Source organism: Balaenoptera acutorostrata, chromosome 8 (genome assembly GCF_949987535.1).
Source record: "Balaenoptera acutorostrata chromosome 8, mBalAcu1.1, whole genome shotgun sequence".
NCBI classification, from domain to species: domain Eukaryota; kingdom Metazoa; phylum Chordata; class Mammalia; order Artiodactyla; family Balaenopteridae; genus Balaenoptera; species Balaenoptera acutorostrata.
In genome coordinates, this window is record NC_080071.1 from 85,555,317 (window position 1) to 85,577,108 (window position 21,792).

The 21,792-nt window shown below is 36.2% G+C and overlaps 1 protein-coding gene across 18 annotated transcripts in view; it reads right to left on the reverse strand.

The window, feature by feature from the left end:
- Nucleotides 1–21,792, reverse strand: part of TRIP12 (thyroid hormone receptor interactor 12) — a 144,447-nt gene that overhangs the window by 107,057 nt on the left and 15,598 nt on the right. Inside the window, exon 2 of one of the 18 annotated variants that reach the window (XM_057551519.1) lies at nucleotides 9,836–9,874. The exons of the other annotated variants lie outside the window; for them this stretch is intronic. The gene's annotated coding sequence lies outside the window, so the exon portion shown is untranslated. The remainder of the gene's footprint in view (nucleotides 1–9,835; nucleotides 9,875–21,792) is intronic. 18 annotated transcript variants of the gene reach the window in all.

A 21,792-nucleotide genomic window follows, 5' to 3' on the forward strand; every position in this document is an offset into this window, starting at 1 on the left:
TGATATGGAGAAGACCTATCACCTCCAGAGATCACCATTACCTCAAATTCACAAAATTTAATTCCTCTTTTGACTCCAGATAAGAGCCTAAAAATCACCATGCAATGATTTCCTTCTTGTTATGTGAATATTCCATGCTGTCTTCACCAATTAGTACACCTACCATGTTTTATTAATTAAATTTTAAAACACACATACAAGTGAGTTATACTAAAACTGCATTGCTATAAATTGTTTTGATAAACTGAAATGAATATGAACTCAAAGATTCCATCTTAATAGGTATCTCACAATGTTGAAACTAGAAGGTTTAAGTCCAGTCTATTAATAACCCTGACTATCAAGTCCTGAAATATACTACTCTTCTAACCATGGATATATGCCTTCGTTTCAGTGGAAACAATCACCGACATTTTTCACATGAAACCGTTGACGTTAATTCCTAAAGCACTGAAATAAAAGAGATGGCATATATGACTCTGAATTCAATAGAAAAAGCATAGAAACACCAACATGTTCAAGATTGAAAGCAAACTCACAGAACAGACTGACAGTTACCAGAGGCAGGGGATAGGGTGTGGGTTAAATGGGTAAAGGGAGTCAAAAGGTACAAACTTCCAGTTGTAAAATAAGTAAGTCTTATTACTATGGGGATGTAATGTACAACATGGAGATTAAAAGTTAATACTACCGTACTGCATGTTTGAAAGTTGCTATGAAAGCAGATCTTAAAAAAAAAAAAATTCTGCATGTATGGTGACAGATGTTAACCAGATTTAGTGTTACTGATCATTCTGCAATATATACAAATATCAAATCATTATGTTGTGCACCTGAAACTAATATGATGGTGGATGTCAATTATACCTCAATTAAAAAAAACTACTTGCCCTGAAAACAAACTCATGATAACTTTGTTCACAGCTCTAAGCATCAACAAACTTACTCATTGATCAGGTTAAATGGCATATGAATTTTATGTGAAAATGTATTTACCTCTTCAGGCAAACAGAATTTCTTCAGGAAAAAAAGAAATGCATATTAATCTACATTTTAAAATTCATTTTCAAAGTTTTATAAGAAGGACATTCTTTCAAGGAAACTTCAACTGCAAACATTCTGGAAACTGATTTTTCCTTTAATTTCTCAACTCAGAATCAGAGAAGAGAGGTTAAGGCTAGGGAAAAAAATTAACTTTAGGATCTTCCCAGTCAAACGGCCAAAAGTATGAAATGAAAACAAAGGTTATCATTTGTGCAAAATTTTTTTCACATGAAGGAAGCCGGATAGACTGGAGAACATATCTCCAATTTAGTGACCAAGAGCAGACCGACAGCCCCAAACCAAGCTAATACATTTCTATTATCTATTATTTGATAGGCAACTCTAAAAACTAAGGGTAGTTACATTATTTTCACAGTAAAGATAACATTTTTCTAAAAATCTAATATCCCAACGCAGTATCTGTAGCAAGTTTTCAGAATTGACATTTAAAGGGAATCTTATTTATCCATTGTGTCCCCCCGCCCCCCTCCCGCCAATTTCTTATGCCTTCTATTTAGATGTGGTCCTCCAAAGAGACTTGGTTTGGCTTCAGACTGTAAAACTGGAGTTTAATAGCAACAGTAATAAACACAATTTCCATAGCACTTTATTCATGTTTATTCTAATAAGCAAAATTTAAATGTGCCAATGGGCCTTTATTAACCATGTTGTTTACTAGTCCTACTTTACAAACAAGGAAACTGAAGTGCTACAAAATTAAGTTGCCTGCATGCAACAAGTAACAGCATCCAGACCTGCAGGCTGCAAGCAATAGCAAATGTAAACAACTGCATACACCAGATCAAGAAGGATATGACTACATCTTAGGAGAAAGGACAGGAAGTTAAACGTACCAGGGGCAGTATTAAACAACTCTACAATGAAATGGAATGGAAGTCACCCTTGCTTATAACAGAAGTCATTCTTGCTTAAGTAAAAATGGCAAGGCCTTCAAACACGACTGTCTTTAAAATGGGAATGAATATCCTTTAAGCTTCCCTAAGAGCAAGGGATTGAAATACAGAGGCAAATAAAACAATCCCTGCTCACAAGGAGCTTACTGCTCTATATCCCCACACTAGACTAAATCCTGCCTCTGCTACTTAATAAAAATGAGACATACAATACCTTACACCTTCATCTCTGTTTCTTTCTCAATTAAACTAGAGATAACACTATTAATTTAGGGTTTGGGTACTACAGACAACATATATAAGGCTCTTGGAACAGTGCCTGACACATAGAGCAGCCATTCAATGAGTGCCTATTAGCACAATTAAATGACTGGTGAATCTGGGGAAGAAGTGGGGGGTGGGGTGGTCATCAAGTCTACATCAAGTCCAACATCTTGAATAAGAAAGGAACTAGAGAGGAAAAAAATAACCCCCCAAATTCTATAAAACCATTTAGGACACTTTATATTTCACTTTGATTTAGGAAGGAGGTTAAAAAAACAAAAACAAAAAAACACTAGTTAGCATGTATAGTATAGTTACAAGTCAAATGTCAAACTCTTGGTAGTTGTATCTGTTATACAACAGTGCAACCTGGTTCATGAACCTTTAATGAACAAAACATTAGTTTAGAAAGCTAAACATTAGTCTGCATTAGGGAAGCGGAGAGAAATGTATTGTCTTTCTTCCAGTTAATCAGAAAAGTACTGAAGAGAAAAAATAAGAGTAAGAGCCACTGAGTACAGGGGAAAGAGCTAGGTTATCTGAGAATGGGGTCTCAAGCATTTAATTCAATTCAGGGGCATTGAAACCGTTCCAATGTCATGTTGGAATATTGTGCAACATGTAAAAATAGTTTTTCCAAATTATATTTTTTGTAACACTAGAAAAGAACACTTACTGGCAAAAATACAGGTTTTAAAGTGAATATTAAAATAAAAATGATTATGGGTAATGTTTATTTTGTGCTTACCATGTCCCTGGCAGAGTGCCTCTTCCATTTAATTTTCACAACCTTACAAAATTGGTAGGACAAGAAATAACCTTCCTTTAGAGAAACTGTGGCACACAGTAGATTGTAATAACCCTAAGGCTGCAAAGCTAATATGTTACAAGGCCAGCACTCAAACACAGGTTTGACCTAAAGTCCACGCTCTTTATGACTATACTATATGACTGAACAAATGAAGAAAAAATAATTCTACGTTTCCCTTTTTTAAAAAGTCAAAACATTAAGAGAACATGGCATTGCAAGCTAGGAGGGATATCTCAAAGGTCCTAATTCTTTTATATTTCCTTGAGATAATCAGTTTAACTGAACAATCCTTAAATGAGTAATAATCACAAAACATGCTAAATGATATGAGAAGTAATATCAAAGGTAATACTGTAAATAAAAACAAAAAAAAAAGGGTAACTTAATTTCACCCTCAGCAGGTTGAAAAGGTCCAGTTTAAAAGGTTAGAGGATTTCCCTGGTGGCACAGTGGTTAAGAATCCGCCTGCCAATGCAGGGGACACGAGTTCGAGCCCTGGTCCGGGAAGATCCCACATGCCGTGGAGCAACTAAGCCACACCGAGCAACTAAGCCCGCGCGCCAGAACTACTGAGCCTGCGCTCTAAAGCCCGCGAGCCACAACTACTGAGCCCGTGCTCCGCAACAAGAGAAGCCACCGCAGTGAGAAGCCCGCGTGCCTAGAGCCCGTGCTCCGCAACAAGAGAAGCCACCACAATGAGAAGCCTGCGCACTGCAACTTAGAGTAGCCCCCGCGCGCCGCACCTAGAGAAAGCCCGCACCTGTGAAGACCCAATGCAGCCAAAAATAAATAAATAAATTTATTAAAAAAAAAAAAATCTGGGAAGAACATGGACCTAAGAAATAAGTCTGAACTGTATCATGAAGGGCCTAAAGCTAAACACTTGGGGTTTAAGACCTACAGATAAGCAGATCAACTATTAAGTTACCAAACAGACTTAAGGGTGGATGAGGGTCCGATAACAATGGAAAGTGAATGAAGAGATAGGAATCAGGAAACATTTAGACAATAAAATCTATACCATGAGGGAAAAAAAAAAGTCTAGGATTGTGTTTCTCAAACTTCAGCATATATATGAATGGGGACATTAAAATGTCTCTCAAGTTTCTTACTCTGGTGACAACAGTTAAGAAAACTTATTTAAAACATATAAAGAAAGAAGATGACTGCATACCCTTTCAATGCCATATGAAACACTATTTAACAGGCTCAGCTAGGAACTATTTAATTTTTCTAGAAGACAGAAGCATTAATTTGCTATTTCCTATTAATTAGGGTTTCAGACAATGAATTTACATGTTATCTTGCAGATTTGTATGTAGAAGAAATACAAACAACGATACCAGTAGACGTAATCCCAAAGACTGCAGTTTGCTGCCCAATAGGACATTACCATCTAAAGTTCTTTATTAAATTGCCTAAAAATATCCAGTTCCTCAAATGTCATAGCAACCAGCTTATCCTAACAGGTTCCCTTAATTAATTAGTGAGTTGAATAAATCTTTACTATGTGTTTACTCCATAGTTCTAAGTTATGCTTTTAACTTTAGAAAATTTTAAAAAACAGATGGTAGTAACGTTACCAAATGGTACACATAGGGTAGAAAAATACAGTGTTAAACGTGTCAAATGAGTTTGTTGGCTTTGTAGATAAAGAGTTCCGCTATGCAGATGCAAATAAAGATCTAGAATTAAGTAGGTAACTGAATATGCAGATGGGAGAAATTATCAGCAGGCAAGAGATAGATGAGACCAAGATAATCAATGAGATTTCATTTTCTCTAGGAAAAGCATGCAGCATAAAGAGAAGAACAAGCCCAGGGTGGAACTGTGGGAAAGACTAAAATCTAAGGAAAACAGAAAAGAAAGAATCTAGTTGAGGAGAATCAGGGACTCATCAGAAGTACAGGAAATAAACGATGAAGGTATACAACAAAAGTATGAGGGAAAAAATCAGGATGGTAGTACTGCAGACACGAATGAATAAAAGAATGGATAGGCAGAGTTCAAATGTCACAGAAAGGGCAGACACACAAAACTGAAACATGTCCATCAGATTGAGAAATCTGTGAGCTGCTTCTAGAAATGGTGGGGGAGGAGAGAGTATGGTTAAGTTAGGTAGACAGTAAAGACTAACTTTCGCGAGCAAAGGCTAGGCTACAAAGAAGACAGAGAAGAGAAAATAGCCAACGAGGTAAGGGGAAGCAGGACTGACAAAGCAAAAACTGTCACTTATGTTTATGGTTTCTACTCCTGTGTGTGCAGGAGTGTTCGTGATTTTCCTATTTTTCCTTTTTAAAAAAAATAAGTCTTGGGCATATTTATATATGTAAAGAAAATTACTGAAAGAAAAAGGCTGGGAATAAGGTATAGTTTACTAACGAGATCTTACAGGAGAAAAAGAAAGAATTAAGAGCATAAGCCTTAGATCAGAGGAAAAGCACATCACATCAATCTCAAAGGCACGAGATGACAAATGGCAGCAAGGATGTGCATGCCTAGCTTAACAGAACCTGTGATTTTAAGGTATGAGACCAGTAAAGGAGAAAGGAGATTTCAAAGAGTTACCTAATACAGAACAGGGAAAGGAGCTGACTATGGGCAAAGAGGACTACAAAGCGGCATGAAGAACCTACTGGGAGTAGAAACCATAAACGTAAGTGGCAGCCCACACCTGATGTAATTTTCTCGTTTATGTTAAGAGGAAATTCTCATCCAGAGTGAACTTCAGCGAATCATACATCTATTTAGGGACACACCTAACAGCCGAATCCAGCTCTCCAGAATGCCAGTGAAAGGTATACTTTCCATTATGCCATTCTAAACATGAATTTAACCACTTTCTGTTTATTGATTTGTTGACAGCTAATCCATTTACAGAGATGGAAATAGAACACAATTGACCCTCCAGAGTCCAAAATCTGAATAATTTCTATACTATGCCTTCATTTACAAAGTGCAAATAACTAAAGTGCTTGCAGCAAACACTTGAAAAACTTGAAAGATCAAGTATCACCCAACACTGAACAATAAAATTCAACACTGGGCACACAAACTGATGCCAGCATCCACATTTTATGATTGTAATAGGCCTTGAGAATCTACCTTACTGTCATCTGGCAAGAGTCAATGAGATTAATTTTGGCATCATTTTCACAAAGAATACTATTTTTTGAGTATTAAGCCATACAATTCATGCTATAGCTCTCTTAGAAATGTCCATTTTCTTGTTCAGCAGAAATTAAGATTCACAACTGTCTCTGTTAATACATTAATTACACATAATAGAGACTCCAATACTCCTTGAGTCTAAGCACACTTGATTCAAAAGATTTTAAAATTTAACCCAGATATTATTGCAAGAATAGAAATAGGAGATAGCAGGGTATAATGGCTCTTTTTCTTGATTTCCTCCCTGAAATCAAGAAAAATGAATAAATGCTTTAAAAATTCAGAAGAAATCTCCACTCATAATGAAACTAGAGAAGAGTTGGCTACACCCTAACTCATAGGAGAAAATTTGCCAGATACAATAAAATCTGTACCAAAAACAGGGAAGAGGTAAAGACCAGAGTTTAAAAAATAAAAAAAAATAAAAGGTAAGAAGATGATCTTAAAGGTTCCTATCAATGACCCTTTCTTTGAAAAAACTAAAACTGTGGAGCAAGGGCAACAAAAGATCAAAAGTACCCCCTCCTGGGGGCCAGCTTCCCAGGCCAGAACGGCAAGGGAGGTGAGGCACCTAAAAAAGGAGGCAGGCGCGCGTTTGTATTGAACAGCGCCCTGGTTAACCAAGACAAAGAACAGCCTAAACTGGAGGAGAGAAGCAGGGAAGAGAAAGAGCAACTCCAAAATTAAGATCAGCTGGGCAAACAATCACTAAGCCACCAAGCAAAAGGTACCGCAATGGTTCTCCACCAAAATGATCTGCTCTGATTAAAGGGAGAAAATAACCAAAATCAAAACTGAGAATTAACTACCAGGCAGAGGAAGCAATTCGAAATGGTGGAAAGATGTTCTGAAACAACTTGAAGTATACTAAAAGGGAGGCCATGGTTAATAAAAGAAACAGAAGAAAAAAATAATACTATTGCATAATTGTAAAAGTAAGTTATAAAACAGGAAGAAGACATCTTTGAGTTGTTTATCTCTGCCACAATTAGAAGGAAAATGCTGTATACACTAAAAATGGAACTACTGTCAAGGTTTTGTTAAGTAAAAAAGTAGGCACAGAATACTGGGCACAGAATATGGTATGTCAACATATATATTACTATATTTGTAATAATCATTGGCATAAATATTATCAATAGAGAATACATTTAAAAAAAAACTATTTAAATCAGCTACCTTGTTAGAATAGGACCCTATAAGGCCTTTTACATTTTGAATCATGTGCTATTTCCCTATACAATAAATTCTTTAAACAATTATGTATGTTGTAATTTTAACTCTATAGAAGATGATACTTAGTAGGTAAAAGTAACCAGAAAAAATAACTCAAAATATTAGCCATTTTTAGAACATTCTTTTCTCATTTTCATTTTTTAAAAGTATGTGATCTCATTACTAAAAACGGGAGAAACACTCAGATTATTTTCACAGGTTTCTATATCCCAGGCACATGTTCATCTTCAAAAAAAAAAAAAAGTAATTTTGTAATACAAATCCTGTTTCCAAGAAAATGGAGTTCTTAACTGCCTAAAACACAGTCTATAGAGAATGACATACTGAATCAGCCAGAGATCTTATATCTATCCCTGGCACCAAAAGTTTCTTTTGTACAACACTGTAATATAATCATCAATCAATTTATCACAGATATAGCCCAGCCCAGCCACTTCTAAGATACAGAGCAACTCAAATCCCTAATATAAATCCTATCTTAACTCATACAGCTTATATAATCCTTCAGACTACTAATTACATTTAGAAGACTATTTTTTCTTCTTCTTAAAGTCTCCGGGATTATAAACTAGTCAGCAACTTTTAGTCCATATGCCCAAGATTGCTCACAGGTCTAGTTTTAACAGGTCCAAGTCTGTTGGCTACCATAATTTGCCAGTCAGTGGGGGCTGAAGGTCAGCTTACACTAGCATTTTTAGTACATCCTCTTAAAGATGTTCCTCTCTACCTAGCCAGGAATGAACAGACAAACGGGAAAGGTTACAGAACTGATAGTCTCTAAAATCAGGTTCAGCTCTATTTTTATAAGACCCTAACCTAACATTTATTTTCACTTTTCCTAAATGGAATACTTTTAAGTAAAGACCTAGGAACACCACTATCGGACAGAGTGATTATCAAAAGGGAAGAACTATTGAGGGAGGGAGGAGAGAATGATTTGTAAATGCCTCTCTCCCCCAAGGAACAGACAGATGCCTGCTGGGTAAGAATCACTGTTATTGAAAATAAAATACGAGGTATCCTGCAGATTACACCAAGGTGCTCCCTATGGACAAAAGCAATTTATGTTTGGTAAATGACCTTTAGAGCATAGGGACACACATAAGGCAATACTTTCAGAATATTTTCTTCAATACATGTTCTTGTCACTGCTGTGTACTCCACCATAATAATGAAATCACAGAGGTTAATCTCTTTAACATAGCTTGTATTAGAAAGAATGCCTGCCTTGCAACAAAAATTATTTCAACATTGTGATCATCACAGATTGGTACAAACTCTTGGAAACAACAGGTATGTAGCTTGTCATTAACAGTGTTAGAATCTGGAGAATTTTCAGCCACAAATATGACTAAGTTTGTGGTAAGGCTCAAGAGAAAGAAAGCAATGAAATGTAACTCAAAGTTGGGGAGAAAAGATACAGACCATTACTTTAATGCAAGGTGAACAATGTACAGTGCCAAATTTTTGTTTAAGATCATGTATGTCATAGGGATTGTGTCTAAATTCAGAAAGTCTCAAAATATTTTTCAAAAGTTAAAAAAAAAACCAAAACACATTTAGAATGTCATACTCTAATGACCAGTTCCTCACATTTCTATAAATAGTAGCATTTTTACCAAAAATAAGTAGGTGCTAATGACTGCCTCTATACTGAGCCAAAACATGTACAAACCTATAGCCAGGAAAAATATATAAGTTGTTATTCCCAAAATTAAGTTTTTAATACAGATTTCAGGGCCCTATCAGGACACAGGTAAGGAAAAATCAAACTATTATTCAAAAGCCCCTTACACTATTCTAATTATCAGCTAGGTTTAAGAGCTGACACAGTTACACTTTTTCTATCATTACATATCACCTAATCCTATGCAAACTTTACATGACTCCCCATATCCCATAATTAAAAACTGCCACTAATGTCCTTAGAATCCACAATTCCACTTCCAGGAATCTTCCAGGAAGCTAACCTAAAGAAACACTTGCACAAGTCTGCAAGAATATATGTAATCAAGATGCTTGCTGCAGTACGTCATACAGGAAAAAAACTGAAGATCCAAATGTTCTTAGTTGGGACATGGTTAAATTAAGCACACTGTAGCAATTCTATGGCATGCTTAGAGGTCCTTAAAAACAGAGGTAGATTTGTAAATACTACACTGATAGGAAAGGCAGAACACTGTTAATTTCTTCAACAAATATTTAGAAGCCTATCTGACAGGCATCAACAGGCATAATCTTTGCCTTGATGAAGCTTATGCTCAACTGGGAAGACACAAAATAATCAAGCTTTTTGCACATTGTGGTAAGTGCTATGAAAGATGGAATAGGAGAAAAACAGGAAGTATAGAGAATAAGGAAGGGGGAAGAAAAAAGCTACTTGAGGTTGACTCACCAGGTAATACCTCTCTGAAGAGATATCTTAAGCTGAGACCTGAAGGATAATAAAGAAGAAGGGGGGAAAATTGTTATTTGTTTGTATACGCATAGGAAAAAATGTTCTGAAAAAATATACCTAAACGTCTACAGTAAAGAGAAGTGGTAAAGAGTACCTAGGTCTTGAGTCAGTTCAAAATCTGGCTCCACCAGAAACCATGTTAACTTAGAGAAATGTCTTAACCTATCAAAGCCTTAGTTTCCTCAACTATAAAAGGAAGATAAGTATATTTCATTAAGTTATGAAAATTAACTGAAACACTTAGAAAATATAGTAAGCAAGTTACAGGTGGAAAAAAGGAAGACAGAACCTACATATTCAGTTTTAAGAGATATCAAAGAAACAAAAGTATGGAAAATATGAACACTGACTCAACAGTTACAAATGTTAAGGAACTGTCTATTTTTTATTATACGATCATGGTACTAGCTTATGTCTTTAAAAAGAGTTCTCAAGTTTTAGAGAAGCAGTCTGAAATATTTACAGATCATATAACAACTAAAATTTGCTTCCAAATAACTGGGGTAGGGGTAAAAGTATGGGTGAAAAAGAGTGGCCATGAGTTGATGGTGTCATAGCTGGGTCTTGGGTATCTTGAGGTTCTTTATACTATTCTATTTTTGTGTATGTTTGAAATATCCCATAATAAAAGTCTTTTATAAAAAGAATAAGCACTCAATTATATGCTGTAATTATCTTTGGAAAGAAGAAACTTGCTTTTGTTTGCTTTCAAAGAATCATCACCACTGGCTTTAAAAAAAAAAATATGCCCATAGAGATTTCACCTTTATTAGAAATAAGAAAAATTAAGCTTCTGGATATAGAGCAAATCATCCTTGACCTAAATGTGTCAACCTACATTTCATTAATTCATCCTTTAAATTCCTTGTCTCCCAACTCTAACACAGTGTGAGATTATCAACGAAAACATTATGCCTTTCAGAGGTGAAGATACAAAAGAAAAACCCTACCCCCCACCCACTTGAGAAGTGGCCACAATGACCCTATACATCTTCCACTGGTTCTGTTTTCAGAGCTCCTGAGTGTAGAAGAATTCCTTCCTCATACATTACAAGAAGTCAGGCACAGTCTGCCAATAATACGGGATACAACCACTTAACAGTGAACTTCAGAGGATGCAGAATCAATTCAACACTTCACCTAACTCTTTGCCATGGTGCTAAACAGCTATTATACCACTCCATTCTGGCAAGACAAAACATCTCCACTTAAAGCTTCAGGCCTTCTGCTAAATCTTAATTATTGACTAAGTGTGCCTTAAACATTTCACCCAGTATTGCTAAGACATAATGTAAACATGGACTAAGTTGAAAACAAAGTCAAATACCCAGGTGGACCCATAAATTAAGGTATATTAACAAAAGTTTTTCTCCCACACTGAGCCCTGGATCTTTCACTTATGTGTATACATAAGTGGATACAGAGAGCAATAAAGATGAGCTACAAAGGGTCTCTGGCATACTAAGAGATAAGGACCAATGTTTCTCAAATTTTCTAGCCTAAAACAAAATGTTTTCAGCTAGATAATGTGATTAATTAAAAAATAAATAAGTAAAAAATCACAATCAAATCAGTAAGACCACAGTTACCATTCTTAAAATGGGCACAAATTTGAACAAAATTTTTAAAACAGGCTAATTGTACAAATTCAGTCCCCTCCTGAACCTTCCATCTTAATTCCTTTACTTCTTACCACCTTCCTAAGTTTATGATGAAAAATTTCAAAACAGAAAAATACTTGAGAGCTGTTCGATAAATACCCATATTCCATCACCTAGCTTTTACCAGTAACAGTGTGTTACATTTCCTTCATCACATATGTATATACGCATCCATATCTACTCATCTATACATCCCTCTGTCTGCCTGGCCAAAGAGCCAACATATTTTCTGATGCGTTTCAAAGTAAGCTTACAGACATCATTACACTTTGTGTGTATTGTTAACTAGTGTTCAAATTTTGTTTCATGTTTTCAGTTAAGTTTACATACAGTGAAATGAACAAATCTTAAGTATAAAATTCAATGAGTTTTGACAAATGCATACACCTGTGTAACCTAAATCCTTATCAAGATATAGAACAGCACCCAAGAAAAATTTCCTTGTGCTCCTCCCAGTCAATCCCTGTACTTCTCCCAACTCTAAAACCACTGTTCTGATTTTTCTCAGAGATTAGTTTTACTTGTTCTACAATTTCTTATAAATGGAACCATAGTACATGTACTCTTTCGTATAAAACTTGTTTGACTCAGCAATGATATGTGAGTCATTCATGTGGTTCGGTGTGTACATTCTTATTGCTGAGTAGTATTCCACTGTATGATTGCATCACATTGCTTATCCATTCTTCTACTGATGGACACTGGATGGTTTCTAGGTTTTGGCCATTATGAATAAAGCTGGTACAAGCATCCGTCTACAAGCCTTTCCACGGACATGTGCTTTTATTTGTCTTGAGTAAATACCAAGAGAAGAATCACATCATCAGGAAGATTACGATTAAGTTTTAAAGAAATCACCAGACCTTTTTCCAAATCAGCTACACTATCTTACAATCCTAACAGTAAGTATAAAAGTTCCAGTTGCTCCATAACCGTGACAAAACATGGTGTTCTCAGTTGTTCACATTTTAGCCCTTCTGATGGGTATGTAGTGGTATTTCATTGTTGTTCTGACTTATATTTCCCTAATGACAAACGATGTTGATCACTTTTGCTTGAAGCTCTTCCCACTCCACTCTCCAAACCCAAAATACTCAAGAACTTAATTTTACTCCAAACTTTTTTTTAGTCTTTATCAATTCATGAAGTTAAAATCTAGGGCTTCCCTGGTGGCGCAGTGGTTGAGAATCTGCCTGCCAATGCAGGGGACACGGGTTCGAGCCCTGGTCTGGGAAGATCCCACATGCCACGGAGCAATTGGGCCCGTGAGCCACAATTGCTGAGCCTGTGCGTCTGGAGCCTGTGCTCCGCAATGAGAGGCCGCGATAGTGAGGGACCCGCACACGGCGATGAAGAGTGGTCCCCGCTTGCCACAACTAGAGAAAGCCCTCGCACAGAAATGAAGACCCAACACAGCCATAAATAAATAAAATAAAATAAATAATAATAATAATAAAAAATTTAAAAAAAAAAAGATATCCTTTAAAAAAAAAAAAAAAAAATCTAAAAATCTGTACATGTCTGGCCAAGATCTGTAATCATATTTTGAATAATCTGGATGACCTAAGAAACTTCAAGCCAGGGTATCTCAAATCTTATGACTCTCAGTGCAGTGCTACTCAATATTTAGTATGCCTAAGAATCACCTATCCATCTTGTTTAAAAATACAGATTCTTATTAAAATACAGATATGAGACCTGAGGTACTGCATTTCTAACAAGCTCCCTTGCCAGTCAGAAGACTACACCTTGGGTAGCAAGGTCTGAATGCTTCAATGATTAAATACTTGACAGAAGTAAAATATATCTTCTCTGGATAAAGGCACCTTTATTCCAGGCCTCAGGAAAACTCTACAAATAAACTAAAGACAGTGAACAGCACAAAAGTAAACAAGGCACCATGAATAAGAACTTGGAAAAAAAAAGAGAAACTGTCACACAGATTTCAGATATTAGAACTGTCCGACAGATAAATGTTCCCTATGTTTAAAGATAGAAAGGACAAACTTGAAAAAGCTGAAGGAAACAATATTAAAGTGACAGATTTGAAAAGGAACCAAACAGAACTTCTAATATGAAAAATAAAATAAAGCTTAATAAACAGGTCTGGCAGCATATTAGACAAAGAAGAAAGTTAGCAAAGCATAAGACAGAGTAGAAGAAATTATGCAGACTGCAGCACAGAAAGGCTGAAAGATTAAAAATGAAGAAGATATACAGAGGACAAAGTGAGAAGATCAGACATATGTTTAATCAGAATTTCAGAAGTACAAGAGTGAAAACAAGGCAGAGGCAGACTTAAACATTTAATGGCTGGGAATTTTCTAGAACTAGTGAAAGAGACCAACCCATAAATTCAAGGGGCCCAAATGATCCTAAACAAGATAAATAAAAAGATGTTTACATCTAGTCATGTCTTAGTGAAACCACAAAGTAGCAAAAATAGAGAAAATCTTAAAGCCTAAGAGGCGGGAGAGGTGTTTATGTTTTGACAGACTGTCAGTGGACCTCTTGACAGCAACAATAGAAGCCAGAAAACAGTGGAATTAGAGCTTCTTCAGCACATTAAACACAGGTGTCAATCGAGAATTCTACACCAAATGAAATTATCTTTTAAGAATGAAGTTTGTGTCAGATAAAAACTGGTAAGAGTTTTCCCACCAGCGATAAAATGAAAGCGATCCCAAACACAGTACTGAGATATATGAAGAAATAAAGGTGACAAACACAGATAAATGTAAATGAATATCAACTCTATAAAATTATACCATCCAGTTAGGTTTTAAAAACTGATTAAAGTAAAATAGCTATTTTTAAAGTCAAGAGACGCTTGGTAAACTGAGTTACTATTCTAAATCTTTGCCTTTTCCGTAAGAAGTAAAGGTACCAGCTAATTACAGACCTTGTTAGATATACTGTTTTAGTTTCTAAAATAACCAAAAACTAGAATCATACCTCTATTAAAAATAATTAATTCAAATGAAAGCAACAAATTAAAAAATAAAATGGTAAAAATGGTAAAAACTCACTCTCTAGTTAGGATTATCAAACTGGATTTTTAAAGCATTTCAACTACAAGAGACAGATCTAAACACAAGGATACAGAAAGGAAGAAGACGGAAAAGTATAATGCAAACGTTAGACAAAAGAAAGCTGGTGTAGCTATATTAGTATCAAAAAATTTGACTTTATAAATTTTTAAAAAGACATCATTTGGAGGTAAAAAGGGTACCTTCATAATGATAAAAGGTTCAATTCAGGAAGACAGCAATTCTTAATCAGTTTTTAAAACCTTAAAACAAAAATTTTAAAATACACTAATCCAGACTGAATTTTAAAACACCTCTCTCTCTGATATCAACAAGACAACCAAAAAATAAGGATACAGATAACTTGAATAACACTGTTATCCACAGAATTAATGGACAACTGCAAATACATATTCTTTTCAAGCACACAGAATATTGACAAAAACTATTCATATTCTGGGCCTCATAAAGTAAATCAACAAATTCAACTGAACTGAAATCATACTGAGCACATTCTCTGACCACAATGAATAGAAATCAACTATATTTCAATAAAAATTTTTAAAAAGAATGATGCACAAAGGCAGACTATAAAGAATCAATGGAGAATTAGAATAAATAGAATATAAAAAAATGAATATAAATATTCAAATGTATTTTATAAATAAAAAATCAAATCAAAATAAAGGGGTTGTCAGGTCAAGGGGAAAAAAAAGGAATCAATAACAAAAAAGATAACTTAAAAAAAAAAAATCCCACTGTTGGAAAGTAAGCACACTTCTAGAGCAACTATGTAAATACTTTTAACATCCAAATGGCAATTAACCCAGAGTTCCCTACCCATCAGCACTGTTGTGACTGATTTTCCCCTAATTCATTACCTTGCACTTGCCCCCACGAAGTTCACCTGAAATCTTGTCTATTCACATTTTACAAAATCTTCTTGCCTTAAATTTCTCAAAGTTTCTGCACATAACAACTCCAAAGAGCTCCATGGCACTTTGCAAAATTAAGACATTTCATTGGATGTTGGAAGTACAATTAAGTGTTTGTAGTCTTGTTTTCTCTAAGAAATTCCCTATGGATGTCACAACTGTTATACTGAACAAATATTTATAATTATGTACTTGCATAACACTGAAATAAAAACTTAGCATGAAAAGAAAACTACTTGTATTAGACAACCGTTTGTAATATGCTATATATAACCATCTGCCTCTTCTATCCACTGTATATCATAGAGCCTATGGAAGCCGTCACTAGGTGACAAGTTCCCATATCCTACAACACCGACCACAGGTTAACTAGGGTTTATACTCTGCAAATGACCTATGACGGATCAACCAGAGTCATTCCCCAAGACTCTTTGGGTACCCTGGTTGTTAAGTGTAAAGCTTGGCACTATAATGGCTATCCTTAACACAGTCACATTAGGAAACAGTCTTGAGAGAGAGAGAAATAAAGCAGACATACCACAGTAAAGATAACAGGTATCTAAATTGTTGGTTTCAGTTCTTTGTTCCTAAGGCCCAGCTGCCTGTTTTCATCCTTAAAGATTTCATTAGGGGCTTCCCTGGTGGCGCAGTGGTTGAGAATCTGCCTGCTAATGCAGGGGACACGGGTTCGAGCCCTGGTCTGGGAAGATCCCACATGCCACGGAGCAGCTGGGCCCGTGAGCCACAACTACTGAGCCTGCGCGTCTGGAGCCTGTGCCCCGCAACGGGAGGGGCCGCGATAGTGAAAGGCCCGCGCACCGCGATGAAGAGCGGTCCCCGCACCGCGATGAAGAGTGGCCCCCACTTGCCGCAACTAGAGAAAGCCCTCGCACGAACCGAAGACCCAACACAGCCAAAAATAAATAAATAAATAAATAAAGTAGCTATACAATTAAAAAAAAAAAAAATTTAAGATTTCATTAGACACATGTGGGTAATCGATCTCAAACGTGTCCAATCAAAGTCTGCATTTTTTCACATCCTACTTTATTTTTTATGCTGCAAATTTGTGGCACTGCTGCTCTTTAAAACCTGACTCATGTGTGGAGATTCAATATTTCCTCCAATAACAAAGACAAAACTATTAAGTCTTTGTATATTGTTGTTCTATACAAATACTTTGTATTCTTCTGACATGGGCCTCTCTCTTAAATCCTAACAACCCCAGAATTATAGAAAGAAAAAATTTACTCATATTTAACAGAAGAGAGGCTCAAAGGAAATTCATCTAGGCTCAAGTATCTAAGCTTAAAATCAGATTAGCAGTCTCCTGACTCTTGGACCAATTTTCTATTACACTGTCCTTTAAAAGGACAAATTCATACCCATCAAACCCAGTTTATAACTTTCCATTTGTAGTATGTTATATAAATGTTTAAAAATCAACATTTTTAAGTGATAACACATTCAGTATCACTAAAATAAGGTTCCACTCTGAAAAACCAAATAGCACTACTGAATACATTAAAATCAATATCAAGAAATCTTAAAATTTGGTAACTCTTTTCCCATCCTTTATTAAACTTTAAAAAGAAGAAAAATATGAAGATGAAACTTGTATTAGACAAGAGAAAGAACTGAACAAAACCAGAGCCACCAAATTTCTATGCTCAATCATTTCTCACTCACAAATAGAAAAATAACCAAAATAAACTAGAGGGAGAGGTAGAAAGAGAAAGTACTGCCACACCTCTAGGATGTAAAACAGGACAGTTAAGTTTCTTCTGGGGGGGGGAAAAAATTCACAAAAAACAAAAAGAATAAACCAGAAGTGCCAAAGGGGTTCCGGAAGATTCCATCATGTGCTGTGCTGAGACATCAGCTAGTCCTGGCCTTCTTTTAAAGACAACTCAGAGGTGAGCAGGTTGGGGACTTTGGTAGGATGCATGCAAGATTTAAAGGGACTTTGAGAGGCTCAGAACAATGGAAGACCAAACTGTTAACAACTAGAGTAAAAGATGATAGATTACTACCTTAAGTACTGTTACACAAGAGCAACCCAAGCCCTCAGGGAGCCAAAAACCTCCCAGGGGTGGAAATATGAAAACTGTTATGGATAAAAAGTTATGTGCCCAGGACAGAAGGGAGCTATTAGGAATGGAATGCAAAAGGGGTGTTTCCACACAGCGAAACTGCTTCAGAAAAGCCTAGGAGCATGAATGAATGAATGAACAAATGAACAACAAATGAACAGCAAATAGCTGGAGATGGGTCTGAAAGGAAAGCCTGACAACACCCTAACAATTAAAATGACAAAAGACACCCCAAACACACAACTCACACCTAAACTCTTCCAACCAAACTGCATACCAAATATAAGAATGCAGAATGTGCTAACAGGTCTTTTAAAACAAAACATTCCATATAAACTTCTAAATAATAAAAAAAATGGATAGAAGTTTCTAAGAGCCAATCACAAATTTTATTTCTACCTGTTAGCTGGACTTCTATAACTGTGCAATATCAAAAAGAACTGGTAAATTGCTCCCTGACAAGTAGAAACACCACTCTGAGTTTGGTTCTGAAGTGAACTTGGCATCTTCCAAGAACAATTTCCTATCCAGCCTTCTTCAAGTGACACTGTCATCACAGTTAACAAATAAGCATTACCTTCCAGTTAACAGAATGTTTAAATTCAAATAACAACAATTTTAAGTAGAAACAGTAAGTCAAAACTGCCAAAAGGGATGAGCCCTCCTAGGAGGAGAAAGCCAAGTAACAGGTAGTTTCCATCTACACAACAGGGCAAGATGGCTGGGGGCAGGGGACTGGTTAAGATTTTAACCAACAGGAAGACACTACCTCACAATGGAATTGTCAATTCTAAAACTTAACCTAAAAGTGTGTAGAATCCAACAAACAGAGGGTTTCTTTTTGGAGTGATGAAAATGTTCTGTAGTTAGATAGTGGTGATACTTGCACAACTCTGAGAATATTAAACACATTATGCACTTTAAATGGGTGAACTGCCTGGCATATGAATTATATCTCAATAAAGCCACTTAAAAAAGAAAAAAACTACTTTGCTCTGAAAATATTTCCTGTCTTCCAAAGTATTGTATAAAAAGGAAAACCTTGAATGTGTTGCTTTTAAACATTCAAATATGCCAACAAAGTGTGATACACCAGACTCTTCCCCCAACAGGTATTGGGAGGTACTGTAAACCAACTGACATTTTAAAGATAAATGATCATCATCTGTTAAGAATGAAAAGACTCCTAAATACAGCAGAGTGCATTTTCTAAGGCAATTACTAAACCTCACTGATAATCTGATTTCCTTACTACTTACACCACATCTTCCTAGTCTCTATTCTAAACAAATGACAGCTTCTCACTTCACAGCCCATAAAATATAAAAATAAAATGAAAACCAGAAGTGTCTGCATAGGAACGAACAAACATTTTACTGTTAAATTCCACAATACCGAATGTTGAATGAATTTAAGCACCATGACTTTTTCTAAAGCAAACAACAATAAATCCAACAGGGATAATATCACGTATCTGTCCCCAAAGAAGTTCTTCTAGGGTTCACAAAGCCCTGTGATCCAAAAGAAATTACTAGATTACCTTTTAACTAAACTTTTTAACTAAGCCTGAAGACTGAGGAGTAGATATTCAAGACAGTTATGAGGACCAGAAAAAATGTATTCTATCAACAGATGTTTATGTTCTAACCGTGCAAAGGCACTGATATGTCTTATAAGTCAGGAATATTGTTTTAAGAAAACTTTAAAATAAAGTGTGTTAACCACCAACTTAAAACAAAAAATTAATGATAGCAACCAATTCTTTCAGCACTTTCATTAATCAGGTTTGCTGCATTTTAAGTCAACCCACTTTAAAAAGCGGAAAAAAAACCGCCCGCTGAAGAGAAAGCAGATTGCTTTAAGGTTAAAGGGGTAGGGGGGGAAATGTTAACTCCAGGGAGATTTAGATTAATGTCCTTAGACTACAATTCTTTACAGAGAGTAATTTTCTTTTTATTTCTCCTATACTAATTTCTAAAAATATCTCTGCTCCTGGTTTATAAACCATCTGAGATATACCCACACTTTTAAAAATGCAAGGTGGGGAACCACATGAACACAAGTCATTTTACAATCTTCCATTAAGGAAAAAAAACCATCTCATTTGCATAGCACTTCATAGCAGTGACTTTACATAAATGATCTCACTTTTAAGCCTTTACATCAGTTGCACCTGTTTTGGGGGACGGAGGGGAGAATTAGAGGACATCCAGGCCCAGTCTTGTTAGCTGATATATGGGAGTGCTGGGTCTTATTCAGCTACTCATTTACTTAACGAATATTTATTGGTTACCCTACTTCACAGGTTTTAGGCCCTGGGAGAAAGGGGTAAATAAGACAGTCTCTCCCCTCTCGGAACTGATATTCTACTAGGGAAGGCAGGCAAAGAGCAAATAAGATAGTACTGTGAGAAAATCAAGCACTCAGGAGAATAAAGGAGGAGGAGGAGGAGGAGACTACAGTCAGGAGGAGGAAGAAGACAGCGCTCCCTACCCAAACCCCGTCCGACCCACCTCTCCTCCCTGCTCAAAGAACCCTGCCTTACATGGGGTACAAACCCCGTCCTCTCCAAGGAAGTAAGCTACTCCCCTGGCCCTAGAGGATGAGCCATGATTTGTATTTTCCTCAAACTGCAAGATGAGCGCCTTGGAAGCAATTTAGACCAGGGGTTCACAATCAGGAGTTCACAAACGTGGATTGAAAAAAATAATTTCACCAACCTCTAACTGAAAAACTTTTTCTTCTATCATGAACAGGCAACAAACCACAATATTACTGGCAGTACCTTTGACTTTGCACTAAGAGAAGTCACACATATTATCATATCACATTACAATTGTTACAGATACCTCAAAATATCATTTACACTCATCACTGCTTTGAACAGCTGCTAGATCATGTTATTGAAAGGGCTAATAAAGAAACATATTACTACACTACAACAAACTAGTTTAACAGTTTGAGAGCTAGATTTTAACATTCTGACGTATTTGGGTTTTGTCTTCAGCATTCACTTTATGAGTTTAAAAATATTACTTTGGGGAGTCCACAGCTTCAGATTGCTAAAGGGTCCTCATCACAAAAAAGGTTAAGAATCCTCCATCTTAAAAGGTCATAACCAGAAATTTTAAGCAAAGTAGAGAATAGAAAATAGCAGCATGTGTAATGGTTAAGTATCATTTGTGAAATTTATTTCAGTTACATACATGTATCTACATATACACTGGTGATGCAAAGTAAGGCATTTCTTATCATGGACTGCAGATCAAAAGAATTTAAAAGGCAATGGTCTAAACCTACCTTTATACAAAAATATCATTACCTTTTTATATTTGCCAGAGGTGCGGCCTAGTTCTCCCCAGCAAGAGGTATGGTGAGGTACGCTAAGCATCCTCCAGGAATACTTTTGCTTTCTGTATAAAAAAAAAAAACACCTCATCTTCTCCTTCCTGCCTCCGATATGAGATGGACACAATGACTTCAAGCCATGACAGTTATCTGGTGTCCAAGAGAACCACTTGCTAAGGCAGGCAGAGCAGAAAAACACACAGAGCCTGGTCCTTGCTGGAACCACTGTACAGCTGAACCATGCTGTATGAGGAAAAATGAACCCCAGTCTGTTTAAGACGCTGTTAGTCATGTTTTCTAGTACTTGCAAGTGAAATGTTCCTATCCGATAAATGAATTACTGTGGATAGGGTGACCAAGTAAGGTCTCTTTGAAGGGTAACATCTGAGCCAAGATCTCATGCATGAGGCAACAAACAGCCAGGTAAGATCTAGAAGAGCACTACAGGCCAACAAGAAAAGCAAGTAAAGGGTGAAAGAAGTAGGAGATGATGTCAAAGAGGTGGGCAAGAGCCAGTCCACGCAGGACCCTGAAAGTCATGAGGAGCCTTCCAACTCTTCCCACGGACTGCCACAGCACACACACGTCTCACATACATACAAGAACATTTCCCAAGTTAATACAAAACACAAGGGAGGAAGACACCCCATTTAAAACATGGCTTTAGGTACAAAACTATTCCTTGTAACAGTTTTTAAAAAATCTAACAAAGGACTAGAAGATTAGTTAAATTATGGTTAAGTCAAATAAATACAAAGCAAACTAATGAAGAACTCATAATGAAATAGGAAAATGTTCATCATAATAGCACGGGGAAACATATAATAT